The sequence below is a fragment of the Peromyscus eremicus genome, chromosome 1, assembly GCF_949786415.1.
Source record: "Peromyscus eremicus chromosome 1, PerEre_H2_v1, whole genome shotgun sequence".
Lineage (NCBI taxonomy): Eukaryota > Metazoa > Chordata > Mammalia > Rodentia > Cricetidae > Peromyscus > Peromyscus eremicus.
In genome coordinates this window covers 172,069,899-172,088,225 of record NC_081416.1, presented here as the reverse complement: position 1 = coordinate 172,088,225, position 18,327 = coordinate 172,069,899, and positions in this window count along the sequence as shown.

Genomic DNA, 18,327 nt, shown 5'->3' with positions numbered 1-18,327 from the left:
TAGTTCAGGGTAGTGTATGTGACAAGGATGAGCCAGGTACTGTAAATTCAGAGTTTACGAGTCACAGCACAGACAGCTCCTACATTCTCTGTCCTATAGTGAGCTGCAGGAGATGTTATCTCATTAAAGCTGTGGGAACATGGCCTCATGCTGCAGATTTGTGTCCTAACACAAAGTTGTGGAGTTTATGCCTTGACACTGGATTGGAATTCAGAGTGTGACTGAATTCATCCAAGATAGGAGTGTGACAGGGGACTAAGAGTTTGTTCTTGCAGCCTGAAGGGAGAGGACAGAGAGGGACAAATGTTCAATAGCAGGGAGCCCTTGGTTAACTGGAAACAGTAAGGGGAGGGGAAACCAGATTGTTTTCTAGTCAAAGTTTATCATCATTGGCAATTATTTTCTGAAGACTGAAGTTCCCAACTATGACAGGGCTTTTCCCTAAATGAAAATAAGAGCAGGCCACTAAAATGGATTAGTGGGTAAAGATACTTGCTTCCAAGGCTGTCATGTTGAATTCAATCCCCATATTAAACTCGGTGAAAAAGGAGAACCAATCCACTCATGTCCTCTATCCTCCTTATGTGTACAGTTGCATTTTCTTACCCATACACTGATGCATGCATGAGTAAACACACACATATTCTCTCTCTCTCTTTCTCTCTCTCTCTCTCCCTTGCATATATAAATGCATAAGTGACTGTAAACTAAAAGTGAAGCTACAGTATTAGCCTATTTTGTTACCTACCAACTTCAAATTCCTTCAAAAGTCAGTGCCCTTCCATAATCATTCATTTGTTCATTTAATCGTTCACCCACAGATGGTTCAGCTTTTTCTAGGGACTGGAACAGCAGAAATAGTCTGTCCTATCAAAGCCCTAGTTTCAATAAACTGGAAAAGCTGGAAGGCACCCAGACATTTAGAAGATGAATTCAGGGAATGTGGAAGAGAATGTCCGTGGCAACATTTGTTCTTCATGTGTTCTATCATTGGGAAACTGAGACACAGAAACCCCAGTGCATAGATCTGCCTCACACAGTCAAGCTGTCTGTGTAAAACCATGTATATGTATACAGCGTCTTCATCCTGAGGACCTTGTCAACTGTCTGTGGAGAAAGAGGAGTTTTATATCAGAAGTGTTAATCTTGGTCATTGGGAACTTGAGGGGATTTCTGTTCCAGGAAGTAAGAAAACAAAAGGACAGTTAGATTTTACTCTAGAAGTTAACTACCTGCCTCAGGAGAATTTCTGAAAAATTCCAGTGCTCTGAAACCCAGCTGTTGGACAGGAAATCATGTGTTTTCTGGAATGCTGCTGTGACTAATCCAGAAAGGCAAAGTGAATGGCTTTCCTTTCCTCCTTTCAATAGATCCTGCATCTAACACAGGGCTCTCTCCAAGAAGTCACTATTTCAAACAACTTCAGCATCTGCCTCTCATTATGCCTCATTGTACTCCTTAGAGCAGTAATCCTTTCATGGATTGGCCTTAGATCTTGGGTATGAGTAACAATGGTCTCATATAAAAAATTTTAAAATCCAAAATTCCTAACCTAGTTCTGCCAAACACACCTCTACCTTCTACCAGTAATATTTATCTCTGAAAACATCCACTTGGAAGTCCTGGAGAGATAGCTCAGTGGGTAAGAGCAAAGATAGCTCTTGTAGAAGACTGATGTTCTGTTCCCAGAACATCCATGGCAGCTTCCAAGCAAATTATAATTCCATTTCCAGGGATCCAATGGCCCCTTCTAGATTCTGTGGGCAGAAGGCATACTTGTGGTTTACAGATATACATACAGTAAAAATAACCATACCAATGGAAAGAGACAAACAGAAATAAAGAAAGAAGGGAAGGAAAGTAGGAAGGGATGGAGGGAGGGAGGAAGAAAACAGCAACCTATATTTCAGAAAATATCTCTTTATGGTCTTTACCTGTGAAAAACAGGGCATTACAGGTCAAGACAATGTTTTTTCTTCAACCTCACCTGTGCCCCTTATTCATCTATTTCCTAGACCATTCTAAGACTCATTTGTCTTTTGGAGACCTGTGTCTCATCTCAGTCACCATGAAACACCTGGGAATATTGGCACATGTTATGGTCCAGTCTGCTCATTTAGCTGAATGGCAAGTGCACTCCTGGTCTCATGTTTGAGGTTTCTGTACACACAAGTCTGGAGGACAGTCTGTGGGTACTTCTCAGGGAAGCTCAATGAGAAGCCTTATTCTGTCCCACCTGTAGGATTTCCTTGAACATCATTGCATTAGAGGACACTGGCCCAGGCTCAGCAGTGGATATCAGTACAGACAGGGAGACACAGCACTCTATGGTGCAAGGCAGCAATGGGTCACTGAGGACCACAAGAGACAATGGTTACATGGCTCCAGATCCTAGGTCTGTATCATCAAGCTCTGAGCTCAGCTCTAAAATGCAAAGACTATTTCTCTCACACAGCACAGGTGACCCACCATCTCTGAGCATTCAAATCTTCCTTCTTCTTGGTTCTCTAAGGAGAAGGATTGGGGGTGAATGTTAGAAAGACCAACATTGGTTGAAAAAGGCCTTTGCAAATGTCAAAGGTCACACCCAGGGCCATCTTCTCTCTGTTTTCTGCACAGCACTGGTACCCAAAGCCACCATCACAAGTGATAACTTTAACTCCACAGAGATTAAGGATTGTAGCCTTAAAGAAAGGACATAAGAGCCAAAATGCAACCTATTTGGGGAGGAAAAATGATCAAAATCTCACAGAAGATGAAAGATTGAAGCTGTCAGAAGGCAAGTTGACTCTCATTTTAATGAATGACACAATGACAATAGACATTATGAGTGAAAAACTGGGAAGTGAGTGAGTGCCACTCAAAGAAACACATTCAGCCTGAACATGGCCTGTGAATATTTTTCTGTTTCACCACGGCTACAACTGACTAAATGCAGATGTCTAGAGTGGTGACGTTTGGTCCCTCTTGGGTGCATGACACAGAACCACCACACAGGAACTGAGGCTGGTCTGTGAATTCTGGCCTATCCCAAACACATGTAGCCAGGCCAAGCATTGAACTAGAAGGGGCTGGAGGGTCTTCTCCTGCCTGGGGAGGCTCAGGGTGATGGAGATGAGAGACACTCAGACTTGGTCTAGTTCACAGAAGTACACTGTGCAGTGTAGAGTGGAACTGTTTTGTTTGTTGTGCTGGAGATCGAGCAGGCATCTTGCATGAGTACTCTTCTACTAATCTGCACCCCAGCTCTGGTTGGGACCTGCTCAGCTAAGGTCATACCAGAGATATGATAGCCTTCTATAGACTATGATTTCTGCTTCCCTCTGCTGACATCGCATGATATTTTATTCTGTTTGCTCCAGACTGGTCAGATGACCTGATCATATCCCTCATGTGTATTCATTTTTATCCTGGATCAAATCTCAACCTCTTTTGCCCTGTTGCCTCTCACCCACCTTCACAGTACTCTTCTCTCCTCATGAGGAACCCCAGATATTCTGCCAAGAGCACTCTATTTCCAACATCACTATAAATTATTGAAGATCCTATATCTCCCTTGTCCAGAACACAGCCATTGGCATCAATGACACCAAAGTGAAGAAAATTATAGGTTTTGGGAAGTAAATCTCTTAAATGACATCATTGAGCTTTGGGGTGAAGCTTTGGCTTAATGGATTGATATGAAAATTAATTCTCAGCTTGTGTCATGGGCACAAACAAAGTCCAGTCCTCCAATGAAATTCTTGCTATGACTCTTTCTCCTCTCCTTGTATCTCTTATTTTTCTTGGATGACCCTACACTGATGTCAAAAAGCATACTGTTGGGGTCCTCCCAAGAACGAGAAACTTCCTAGGCAGAGATTTTACTTAAGGTCAAGTAGATTTTTCTTTCTGTTAGTAACTCATATTTTCATGTCCCCTCCATTTGCTTTTATGATCATCATGACTCAGAAGAATAACCCAAAACTCTGAACCATGTCTCTGTTCCTTACCCCAAATGCTTCCAGATCCTGTCTTGTCTCAGCTGGTGAGTGGCTTCTGCTCTGATTCCAATGGAGCCAGAAGAGGCAGGTGATGAATGTGCCTGGGAGGCCTGTCCTGAGTCATGATGAAACTTATGTTTTCATGATGCTATTTACTTATCTCTTCACAATGTCTGTGGTGGATATCACAGTGTCCCTGAGCTCAGGATCTGGGAAGTTGGAAAAGTGACACTCAGGGTAGATGTTCTTGAGCTGTACCCTGGCTTTGAGGAGACAGCAGAACTTGTGATGACTGTAGCAAACAGAGATAGACACTCACTTGGAGAATGGGGAACTTCCAGTGGATTCCCTCTATAGAGGAGGAGGACATAACAGTTTGAAACCATGTTCTAATTAGCATTAACTGTCACCTAGATACAGCTGAAAGTTACCTGGACAGAAAACAAAGTTATGAGGCACAGACCACATAGTCAGAAGAACAGGTAAATGACCTGCTTGCCAGCTGAACTGCCCCACTCCCTAGAGTCTGTTCCCATAGACCTATCCCACAGTCCAAACTTTTCCAGAACACCAACTGCCCTACTATGGGACACTTCTCCAATACTGGCTAACTTCTTTGGATCAGGTACAGTTCACACCAGTCAGAAAAAGAGACCCATGCTGCATCAAACACCAAGCTAACCATCAGAAGGCCAGCTCTCAACTTGGACAGAGGCTCCAAAATAGGTCAGAGGTAATGTCCATGAGCAGAAAGCAAGACCACAAAGACTAGAAGACCAAAGAACAAACAGAAACACAGGAACAATTTGCAAATCCTACAAACACAAACTCAGAAATTAGATCCCAGACCTAATCACCCAAACCCAGAAGCCTAAACAACAGTGTAAAAATACAATCAACAACAGGCAGGGCAACAAGAGATCCCATCTATCATACGACAAGACCTGAATATTCAGTGCTACTGAAGGATAAGAAAATGACCCTAAAAACAACTTTATGAAGATATTAGCAGTACTTAAAGAGGAAATGAAGAATTGCTTTAAAGAAATCAAGGAAAAGACAACCAAAAATTGGCAGAAATCAATAAATCTTATAAAGAATGTCAATAAATCAAGAAGCAAACAAACGTGAAGGAAATTATTCAAGTTCTGAAAACTGAAGTAAAAGCAATAAAGAAAACACAAACTATGGTAATTCTGGAAATGGAAAATCTGGGTAAGTGAACAGGAACTACAGAAGCAAGCATCATTATCAGCATACAAGAGATGGGAGAGAATTCCAGGCATTGCAGATATGATACAAGATAGCTTCATCAGTCAAAGAAAATGTTAAATCAAAGAAAAATAACAGAAAACATTAAAGAAATCTGGGACACCATGAAAAGATCAAACTTATGGATAACAGCTATAAAAGAAGGAGAAGAATCTTGTATTAAAAATCCAGAAAATATATTTAACAAAATCATAGAAGAATAATTTTCCTAACTTAAAAAAGATTTGATTATAAAGGTTCAAGAACCTTGTAGAATACCAAATAGATAGAAATGGAAAAGAAAGTCACTGAGTCATATAATAATCAAAACACTGAACACACAGAACAAAGAAAGAATATTAAAAGCTGCAAGATAAAAAGGCCACATAACTTATGATGGTATACCTATTGGAATTATACCCAACTTCTCAACAGGAGTCTCAAAGACAGAAGGGCCTGGACTGATGTCTTATAGACTTTAAGATGCTATCAATGCCAGTCCTGACTACTACACCCAATAAAACTTTTGATCACCATACATGGAGAAAAGAAGATATTACATGAAAAAAATCAAATTTAAAGAATTTCTATCCACAAATCCACCACTACAGATGTACTAGAAGAAAAACTCCAACCCAAGAAAGTTAACTACACTCATAAAACATAAATGATAGATAATCTCACAGTAGTAAAACCCAAGAAGAGAAACACAACGACACACACACACACACACATAAACATACACACTCATATACACACAAACTCATATTACCACAAATAACAAAATAACATGAAATAACAATCACTGGTTATTAATATCTTTTAAAATCAATGGACTTATTTGTCTATAAAAAGACACAAGCTAACAGAATGGATCCCAAAACAGGATTCATCCTTCTGATGCATACAAGAAACAAAACACACCTCAACTTTGAAGACAAACTACCTCAGAGAGAAGGGTAGGGAAGATTTTGCAATCAAATAGACTTAAGAAACAAGCTAGTGTAGCTATCCTAATAGATACAAAATAGACTTCAAACTAAAATTAATCAAAAGAGATGTGGAAGAACACTTCATATTTATCAAAGGAAAAATCCATCAAGATGAAGTTTCAATTATCAACATTCTCAACATTTATGCCCCAAATATAGAGACACCCACATATGTAAAATAAAAATTACTAAAGCTTAAGTCACCCTTTAAACATCACATATTAATAGTGTGGGACTTCAACACCAGACTCTCACCAATGGACAGGTCTGCCAGATAGAAACTTAACAGAAATAAGGGAATTAACATGATGCAAATGGACCTAAGTGATAACTACTGAATATTACACCTAAACAGTAAAGGATAAACATTCCCTCAGTACCTCAAGGAGACTTCTCCACAATTGACCATATACTTGGTCTCCAAAGCAAGTCTCAACAGATACAAGAAAATTGATACCACCTCCTGCATATTATCAGACCACCACAGATTAAAGCTAGATTTCAGCAACAGAAAGCTTACAAACTCATGGCAACTGAACAATTATCTACTGAGGGCTAACATCAATAAAAATAGAAACAAAGAAAACAATATAAAAATCAATGAAACAAAGAGTTTGTTCTTTGAGAAAATCAACAATATAGACAAACCCTTATTGAAACTAACTAAAGGCAGAGATAGAATATCCAAATTAGCAAAATCAGAAATGAAAAGGGGACATCAAAACAGACACTGAGGAAATTCAAAGAATCATTGGACCTCACTTCAAATACCTGTAAGATGTATAACTGAAAAAAATTTTTTTTCCTACTCTGTGGACTCGCTTTTCACTTGCTGGGTTCTCTTCTTTAATGAATAGAAGCCTTTTATTTCTATGAAGTCCATATGTCAATTTTTTCCTTATTTCCTGTGAAAATGGAGTCCTGTTCAGAAGTCCTTTCTTACACTTGAATCATGTAAGACACTGCCTATTTTCCTCCTAGTACTTTGAGAATTTCATATTTCATATTGATGTCTATGACCCATTTGGAGTCAGATTTCATGCAGGGTGATATAAATTGATCTAAGTTCATTCTTAAACATGTCAACATTCTGTTTTCCCAGAAGCACTCTTTGACTATGATGTCCTTTGCCTTCAACAAACTTGTCAGTTTACAGAGGTCCCATTAATTAATTGTTTTATCTCAGTGACTGTGATATTAGTGTTCTATTCGGGACCTAAACAGAGAATTCAAGTGTTGAACATTTAAAGAAATGTTCAACATCCTTAGCCATCAGTGAAAATGCAAAGAGATTCCATCTTACACCTGTCAGAATGACTAAGATTAATACACAAGTGACAGCAAATGCCAGTGAAGATGTAGAGTAAGATACCACTCTTCTACTGCTGGGAGACTCTACACTTGTACAGTCCTTTGGACATCAATATGGCAGTTTCTCAGAAAATTGGGAATTAATCTACCTCAATACCTAGCTATACTGCTCTAGGGAAGCAGTCTTTATAGCAGCATTATTCATAATAGCCCAAACCAGGAAACAACTTAGATGATCCTCAACAAAATAATGAAAAGAGAAAATATTGTACATTTACACAATGGAGTATTACTCAGCTATTAAAAACAATGATATCAGGATATTTTATTAAAAATTTTATTCATTTTACATATCAACCAAAGTTCCCCTCCTACCCCTACTCCTGATTCCCCTACCTTTTTCCCAACTCACTCCCCCATCCACCTCCAAAAGGGTAAGACCTCCCATGAGGAGTCAACAAAGCCTGGCATATTAAGTTGAGGCAGGAACAAGCCCTTCATGCCTGCATGAAGGCTGAGCAAGGTATTCCACTATAGGGAATGGGCTCCAAAAAGACAGCTCATGCATGAGGGATAGATTCTGGTACCACTACCAGGGGCCCCTCAAATACATCAAGCTATACAACTGTGACTCACATGCAGAAGGCCTAGTTCAGTCTCACGCAGACTCTCCAGCTGTTGGTCTAGAGTCCATGAGTTCCTACGAGCTTGGGTCAGCTGTCACTGTGGATTTCTCCATCATGATCTTGACCCCTCTTGCTCATATAATCCCTCCCCTCTCTCTTCAACTGTACTTCCAGAGCTCTGCCTGGTTATTGGCTGATATCTCTATATCAGCTTCCATAAGTCACTGGATGAAGGTTCTATGATGACAATTAGGGTATTCACCACCAATCTGATTACAAGGGAAGGCCAGTTCAGACATGCTCTACCCTATTTCTTGGAGTCTTAACTGGGGTCACTCATGTTGATTCCTGGGAATTTCCCTAGCACCAATTTTATCCCTAACCCCATAATAGCCCCCTCTATCAAGATAACTCTTTTATTGCTCTCCCACTCTGTTCCTCCCCCAGCTCAACTACCCTGTTCCATCTTGTTCTCATACCCCATATCCTCTGTTCTACCACCACCTGCTCCCTGTTTATCCAGGAGATATCATCTATTTCCCCTTCCCAGTGTCATCCATGTATATCCCACTTAGGGTCCTCTTTCTAACCTAGCTTCTCTGGGATTGGGAATTGTTGCCTAGTTGTCCTTGGTTTACATCTAGTATCTACTTATGAGTGAGTACATACCATGTTTATCTTTCTGGGTCAAGGTTACCTCACTCAAGTGATTTGTTCTAGTTCCATCAATTTGTCTGAAAATTTCATGATGTCATTGTTTTTTACAGCTGAGTAATACTCCATTGTGTAAATGTGGTACATTTTCTTTATCCATTCCTAGGTTGAGAGGCATCTAGATTGTTTCCAGGTTCTGGCTATTATGAATAATGCTGCTATGAATGTAGTTGAGCAGGTGTCCCTGTGGTATGACTGAGCATGCTTTGGGTATATGCCCAAGAGTGGTAATGTTTGTTCTTGAGGTAGATTGATTCCCAATTTTCTGAAAAATCATCATACTGATTTCCAAAGTGGCTGTATAAGTTTTCACTCTGACCAGCAGTGGAGGAGTGTTCCCCTCACTTCAAATCCTCTTCAACATCAGCTGGCCTCAGTGTTTTTGATCTTAGCCATTCTGACAGGTATAAGATAGTATGTCAGAGTTGTTTTGATTTGCATTTCCCTGATGACTAAGGATATTGAGCAATTCTTTAACTGTCTTTTGGCCATTTGAGATTCTTCTGTTGAGAATTCTCTGTTTAGGTCTGTACTTCATTTTTAGTTAGGTTATTTGCTATTTTGATGTCTAGTTCTTGAGTTCTTTATATATTTTAAAGATCAGCCCTCTGTCAGGTGCAGGGTAGGGGAAGACATATTCTCATTTTGTTGGCTGCTTTTTTGTCTTATCCAATATGTCCTTTGTTCTATGGAAGCTTTACAGTTTTAGGAGGTCCCATTTATTGATTGTTGTTCTCAGTGTCTGTGCTACTAGTGTTATATTTAGGAAGTGTTCTCCTAGTGTTATATTTAGTAAGTGTTATCCTGTGCCAATGCATTCAAGGTTACTTTTCATTTTCTCTTCTATCATGTTCAGTATCACTGGATTTATGCTGAGGTCTTTGATCCACTTGGACTTGAGTTTTGTGCATGATGATTACATATTGATCTATTTGCAGTCTTCTACATGTTGACATCCAGTTATGCCAGCATCATTTGTTGACGATGCTTTCTTTTTTCTATTCTTCAGTTTTGGCTTCTTTGTCAAAAACAAGGTGTTCATAAGTATGTGGGTTAATGTCAGGGTCTTCAATTCAATTCCATTTGTCCATGTGTCAGTTTTTGTGCTAATACCAAGCTATTATTATTACTGTACCTTTATAGTAGAGCTTGAAGTTAGGGATGTTGATGTCTCCAGAAGTTGTTTTATTTTACAGGATTATTTATCCTGGGTTTTTGTTTTTCCACATGAATTTGAGTGTTGTTCTTTTGAGATCTGTGAAAAATTGTATGGGAATTTTGATGGGGATTGTACTCAATCTATAGATTGCTTTTGGAAAGATTGTCATTTTTATTATGTTGATCTTATCCATCCAAGAGCATGGGAGATCTTTCCATTTCTGATATCTTCTTCAATTTCTTTCTTCAAAACCTTAAAGTTCTTTGTCATACAGGACTTTTACTTGTTTGGTTAGAGTTATCCCAAGATATTTTATATTGTTTGTAGGTATTGTAAAGGGTAACATTTCTCTGGGTTCCTTTTCGGCTGGTTTAACATTTGTACATTTGAGGGCTACTGACTTTTTGAGTTAATCTTGTGTCTGGCAACATTACTGAAGGTGTTTGTCAGCTTTAGGAGTTCCCTGGTAGAATTTTGGGGTCATTTATGCATACTATCATATTGTCTACAAATAGTGAAAATTTGACTTCTTCCTTTCCAATTTGTATCCCCTTGATCTCCTTTGGTTGACTTATTGCTCTAGCTAGAACTTTAAGAACTATAATGAATAGACATGGAGAGAGTAGACAGTCTTTTCTTGTTCATGATTTTAGTGGAATCACTTTGAGTTTCTGTCCATTTAATTTGATGTTGGCTGTCAGCTTGCTGTACACTGCTTTTATTATGTTTAGGTATGTTCCTTGTATCACTAACCTCTCCATAACATTTATCATGAAGGGGTGTTGGATTTTGTCAAAAGCTTTTTCAGCATCTAATGAGATGATTGTATAGGATTTTTCTTTCAGTTTTTTATATGGTGGTTTACATTGATAGATTTTCATATGTTGAACTGTAGTTGGGATGTAAATTAGATGAAGAAATTCAATAAAAAATAAAGTCTCTTCTAAAAAAGAGAGATTAATACTATGTTATAACAAAACTTGAAGGACAATTAAAAATTGTCTTATTAATTAATTTCCAATATTATATGATATATCATATCCAAAGGGTGTATTGAAGTCTAACAGTAATCTTAGACATTTATGACTTTTTTTACAATATCCTATGTTATTTTCAGGTAAATATAAATGAAACTACAGCTTAGCCATTGGGGTAGTTGAGTCAGTTTGAAACATTAGACATTTGCATTGAATTCTCACATAAATTACAGGTGTTAATCACTTTATTAAATTATTATGTCCTGTGTTTATCTAACAAACATCCCAATGCAGAATAGCATTGATCATTTTCAGAGATTTAAATCCCCCATGTGTATGTTTTGGAGCAGCATTCTAGGGGCAAAAGCTGTATTCAACTCTCTAAAAAGATATGGATTGGAATGCTCCACTGTAATTCCCATAATGATGTCTGCTGCTAATACATAGAATGGCCAATTAAATTCACAACAGTTCAGAGAGAAAATGCATTTAACGCCACCAAGTACAATGTTGTTAAAAGGTTAATCTAACACATTGAATCCTCCTCTCATAAGGATACACTGTATGAAGTCTCCTTGAAATGAAAGACCTTCAACTAATGGAAAGAAAACCAGGTTTTTATACAGTACCCATTTTATAAGAGTTAAATTCCCTATAGTTTCTTGATAGAGCTATAGTAATAAAAACCATATTGGAACAAAAACAGACAGGTGGATCAATGGAATGGGATTGGGTGGGCTTAGGGACTTGGGGGAGAAGAGAGCAAGAAAGCTGTGGTCAGGATGCAAAAATAAATAAACAAGCAAACAAAACAACAGCAACAACAACAACAACAAAGAAAACAGAGTCTCAATCAACCAAGTCAGGTCAGGCTACACATTTCTGTAGCTGGAGAATTTTTCTCCAGCTCCCACCGCCGAGTCCCGCCGGTCCCGGAGCCCACTTATAAAATAAACACACAGACTCTTACATTATTTAAACTGCTTGGCCATTAGCTCAGGCCTATCATTGTCTAGCTCTCACTCTTATATTCAGCCCATTTCTATTAATCTATACTTTGCCACGTGGCTCGTGGCTTACCGGTACTTTACATCTTTCTTGTCTTGGCGGTGGCTCCAGCCGGTCTCCCTTTCCTTCCTCCTTCCTCAATTCTCCTCTCTCCTTGTCCCACCTATACTTCCTGCCTGGTCACTGGTCAATCAGTGCTTTATTTATATAAAGTGATATCCACAGCACATTTCTGTGAGTAATTGTCTTAACTGATAAAGGAGTGTCCAGAACACTATGGACAGCATCATTCCTACGCAGATGTTCCTCGGTTGTATAAGAAACTAGGTAAGCATGAGCCAGAGTGTGAGCCTGAAAACCTCATGCTTTCTGCCTTCACTTCCTTCAGAGCTACAATATAACACAGCCCCAGTAGGGAAATGGACTCTACTCTCTCCCCTAAACTGATCTTTTTCAGGGTGTTTTTTATCATAGCAAGAGAAAGAAACAGAACAGTGTATAGGGAAGATAGACTGTTTGAATCAATGTGATTTGTACTCAAGAGCAAAGCTCTTCAGCACCCTCTGGGCAAACAGAAGTTAGGATTTCAACAGCAGTGATTGGTTAGAAAGTGCCATGTGCAGTCCCCTACATTAGTGTCCTCTCCTTTTCTTTTGTTTTTATCAGACAGAATTTCTCCCAGATGTCCTGGAACTTGATCTGTAGATGAGGCTGGCTGGCCTGTAACTAAGATATCCAAGTGCCTCTGCCTCCTCAGTGCTGGGATTAAAGACATTCACCACCATGCCCAGTTGTTTTCTGTCCTTTTAATCTCAAGAGAAATGTCCTAGGACTTTACTCTGAAGTTTGCTGAGCACAAGGCTCCTCCTGAGAATGCACTCCCTCTGGATTCACAATATTTCCCACTTTAGTTCAGTGCTTCCAGGACAAATCTAGAATCCTGTCTAGATCCATCCTGCAGTAGAAGTAATTAGGAGTCCTGAAGAGCACAGTGATCAGTATGACAAGCCCTGCATCCCACCTGTGCTGAACATGTCAGGGAAGCTCATATTTGGTTTCTTCACTATGCTTGCTGCAGCCCTAGACATGAGATTGCAGTTCTCCCAGTGATCTCCAGGGGGCGATATCAGGGCACATGCCCGGTGATCCAAATATTGTTTCTCTGAACCATGACCTAGCAGACTGCTTTCCATCTCTGTCCTGACTAACCTTGAGCTCCCTCCCTAGACCCTGCTCTGACCTACTGGCTCTCTCCTTTGTCTGAGAACACCTTTCTGTATAGGGACCATGGAGGATTCCTTCCTCCTGGTATCTTTCATTGGGAAGACAAGATTACCATCAGGGAATCATCCAGAAAGGGGCAAATGTGACCTAGGAAGATCAGAGAGGACATGTGAACACCCAACACATAATGCTAGAATTTTTGCCTTGAAAATGGAGTCCACAGTCCTTTCAAGGACACACCACAGGTCACCTCTTCCCCAGCACTGGGCACATGAAATTCCTCACATGTCCACCTGCTCCTGGGCCTCTCTTCTGGTTCATTAATTTGACTGGTGACATTAGTGATAAAGGATTGATCTTCATCAGTAGTAATCACTCAGCTGGTCTCTTTCCAACACTCAGAGACATTTCTGTCACTTTCCTACAGGTTTTAAGTAAATACTTCTTTACCAGAACATTGAGAACACAGGGTGGATTGGGTGTTCAGCTGGGTCTCTGTGTCACAAGGATACATAGGCATAATGGAGGCTCCCTCTTTGGTGCTGAGAGACCCAAAGCAAGGACACAGCATGGGATGAGCCATTCTTCTCTGAGGGCATGGGGATGTTTATCAGCCTTGTTGTTCAATGTGTTGCTTGGAGGAGAAATATAAAGATAAATTGAGAGGTATTCTGGGCAGCACTCAGAGTGGAAGGTATTGAGCAATGCCTTGGTCTCAAACTCCACCAATCACCACCGTCCATTGGATTCTGGGAAGTGCTCCTGTCTGAGAATAATCTCAGCCCAGAAGGATGAAGAACAGCAGAGCCTGAGTTCTGTGTTGGAGCTGATGCTCTTCTCCTCAGAGAAAGGACAGCAAATAGAAGATTGATAGGGGAGTCCTCTGTGTTTCTCTGCAAGATGTGTACTCCCTGGCAGGGGCTTCTGCTGACAGGTAACTATACCCACTCTCTGACTATGTGGGGAGGGGAACTCAGAAGCAGGATGGAGTCTCTTAAAGAAGATACGATCTTGAGAGGAGACTCAAGGTTTCTATTTGCAGTTATGTTTCAGAAGGTATAGTGAGGGACAGAGTCTCAGTAGCCTTAAGTTCTCAGAGGACATCAGGTGATGATGGTAAGAGAAAAGGCTCAAACACTCCATATTCACAGTGAATTACATTGGCTGAAATGTTCTGAAGTCAGCTGTTCCCATTTATGACAGCATGACCCTCTGAATAGAAACCAAACAGGGGAGGACTAGTGAGATTTTTCAGTGTGTGAAGAGATAACCACCTGAAGCCAATTCTCAGCTCCCACACAGTAGATTGAGAGAACAGACTTCTGCAGGCTCTACTCTGCCCTCCACATAGGTGCTGTGGCATGTACCCATATATGGACACCCTGACACATGTGCCTCTACACAGATTTGTGGCATACATCTTTATATGTACACACAGACACCAGACTTCACAAATACACAGATATATTTACATAAGTAAATCTAAAATCATTTATTTCACCCTTGAATATAATTATTGTCATAAGATCCAAACCTAGGGACTATGAAGATAAATCCATGGAGACACATTCCTCCTTCCTTCCTTCTTTAGCCACTTGTGTCTGAGTCTTCCAGGAACTGAGTCTTCCAATAAGGTTAGACTAATCCTGCCCTTACAAATCCCTAGTTATGTAGGACGCACATGGTGGAGACAAACATTCATAGATCATACTCCATCATCTGACTCTCCCTGCAGACCTTGAAGCAAAGAAACACAGCCTAAGATGTCAGACTTCATCCAGTCTCATGGAGATGTCAATGCACATTTCACTAAGAAAGATCCTGTAAGTATCAGACATGGGGTGATGGAGGAAACCATGACATCCTAACAAAGAGTGAGCACCAGGAAGTCCTGGCCATACTCCTCTGTCCTAGGCTCAATTATTAGTGACCCTAGCGAGCATTTTGCCATGGCTAGACTAATAATGTCTCTATGAGCTAAGAAGGAACAATTGTTTTTGGTTATCTATGTCAAACTTGGGTTTTCATTTTCTCCAAACATAGTTACATAAATGAATTCTAGGAACTGTTGCAGAGACCATGGCGAAGTGATACTTACTAGTTTGCTCTTCATTACTTGCTTGGCCTCATTTCTTATAATATCCAGGAGTTCTTTTGGTAGGAATGGAACATCAATTTAAAATATTTTACTATAGTCTGGCCCACAGGCCAATATGTTGTTAGCATTTTCAATTGAGTCCTCCTCTTTCAAATCAACTCTAGCTTGTGGGAAATTGACATAAGCCAAACCATGCTAGTATCTAAGTCTTTTCTAAGACCTAAGACCCAAGCCTGCCAAGAATATCAGACATCTTCTGGCCTCCATCATGCCCTAGACTTGAGGACTGTGGATCATGGGAGCAATGGCATCTAGAAGGTGAAGTCAGGGATTGACTGCAGTCACAAAGTAAACTGAGGAAAAGAGATAGAGAATGAGGATACGGAGTCTGTGCAGAAGTGTTCAGAAGAGGCAAAATCTCAACCTCATTGTGCATGAGTGTGCACAGTGTCTGACTTAGCACCACAAGGGAAAGCCATGGAGACAACCCAGGAGAGAGTTTAATGCAGAGGAAATGAAATATTTTAGAGACACTGAGGGAATGAAGTTCATGTTGTTGACTTCCACCAGGTGGGACAGAAACACCCACACCGGCATCTTTAGGCTGAGCACTGCATCCACCTGCTTAGAATGAAGGTTGCCATTTTTCATTCAAACACAATGATCTTTGTGATAAGGTTTTCTGTTTTCTCCTCAGCCTCTCTTTCTATTTGTTGAAACCCTCTCACTTATGTCCAACTCACGATAGAACCAGTGCCATGGAATGTTGCTAAAGGGAAAGTATTCTTCTCATTGAGTTCATAATATGCCAGATCTGTGAGCCTTTTCCTGGTACAAATCATTGTATAGCACCCAGATTTTTAAAATCAGAGAATACAGTAGAACCATGAGTTTCATCACCCAGGGGCCTGCCCACAGCCGTAGGACAATGATGTACACCAACAGGACCCTATTGCTACGGGATGTCACTGAGAAAGATACAGGGTTGTATACACTACAAACTTTAAAAAGATATTTCAGAAATTGAAAAAAAAAACACATGTAAGATGCAATGTAAGCAGTACGTGACTCTCAACGGTATCCAGCTGTTGAGTATGGCTTAATCTGCATGATACACTGGACTGTAAGTATTGGGCTGTGCCTGATCTTCCTTCCAGTGTATTGTGTCCTCACAGTGGGGTTTGCGCCCTCAATGCAGGAAACACATAGGGTAGATAAACAGCAGTAGATCAGAACTCCTCAACTGTCCTTACCTGCAGAGTGGAGGAGCTGTGCTGGGTAAAGTCAATCCCATTATGTCAGCCTCAGGGTAGACTCTTGGAGTTCACAACACATTCATGTCCCTGAGAAAGACACTGTGGGAGTGAGACATGCCATGGCTAAGGAAGCAACAGGATCCTCACAGAGACGCCAGGGAGCTGTGGCTGCAAATCTGTCACTGGCTAGGCTCAAATGACAGTGGGAGGTTTTTTTTGTCACTACTGGTTTTTTACTTCCTCTTAGAACTGATGGGGAACAAACTTTATTTGCATGTGGATCCAGCCAGGGTACTTGCATGAGATTCATGATTAGGCTAGGTTACATGAGTATCTTCCCCAGAGACACTGGATGGAGCATATAACTTGTCAGGTATCCAGAGCATTAACTAATTGTCCTGATGGAATTATCAGACCTCACAGGAATGTCAAGGTCCCCAAGGGGAGGAAAAAAGGATACATGTCCTCCTAGCAAGTGCTTGTCCTCTTGGGTCCATCCCTGGAATTCTCTCCTGCAGGCAAATAGAAGCAGCAGTGCTGCTTTGGACAGCTCCCAGACATGAGGTGCAGTTTCTCTAGTAATTATTCAATGGCTATAGAAGGAGACAGAATCAACACCTAGAAAGTATTTCCAGGAGCCATGAGCTTAATGGTAATAGGGTTTCCACCCGTCACTTCACACTTGGAGGTCAGTGACAGCCTTCTCAGACCTAATGACTGCTCTCTGTGTTACTAAGCACCTACTCTACCAAAGGATTCTGTGTTACCACCCCCTTCCTGTGGGTACCTTTCTTGGGGATTTCACCTAGACAGAGAACAGCTACATCTCAGGAAGGACACAGGCAGACCATGGCATGGCTCAGCCATCACATTAAGCTGGACGGTCCCTCTGAAACTCTCCCTAGGATTATGGAGACACTGATCCCTTTCTAGGACTCAGGTCACCTCCTGCTCCACAACCACATGAATCTCCTTACACAACTCCTGGGCTTCATGAAAATTCACCCTAACTGGTAACTCCATTGAGAATGGGTCTGTCCCCTTTCTCAGACATCACTCAGATGGTCCCTTTCAAGCCTTCACAAATACCTCTGTCACCATCCTCCAGATACTAAATCCTGATTTCTCAGAACATTGAGAATACATGGAAGACTAGGTCCTCCACTTGGATTCTGTGTCATAAAAGACAAGTTGAGAGAATATAGCAGAGGGAAGTCCTGGGTGAGGTGTTGCTGTCTATGGTGTAGAGATGAGTATCAGTCTTTTTGATCACTGTATGGTCTGGGGGACTGAAATATATATGTACAGAAGTGGACTGGGATACCAGGCAGGACTAAGAGTTGAAGGGACAGAGCATGGCCTTAGACACTGTCCCTGACAACGTTATACCCTTGTCACAATTCCCCCAACTTGACCACCAAGGAACCAACTTCCAATGCAAGAAAAAACGGTTTCTTTATTGGAGCCTGGGCAAGGATCTCCTCCAACACTCAAATACAGTGAGTAAAGGAGGAAGGCCCTGAGCACCTGTTACAAGGGATTTATATAGAAAAATGTTTAGAAGTGGTGGGTTACATATCTTGGCATCCCAGGGTTGGGTGGGGGAGCTAGGGGTGAGGTAATACTTTGAAGCTATTGGTTGATCTATAAGAATGAATTAAGTAATGGGTGACAGGATGTCTGCAGAAAGCCCCAGGATGCTGACAGGATGCAGAGTGTCTATAGATA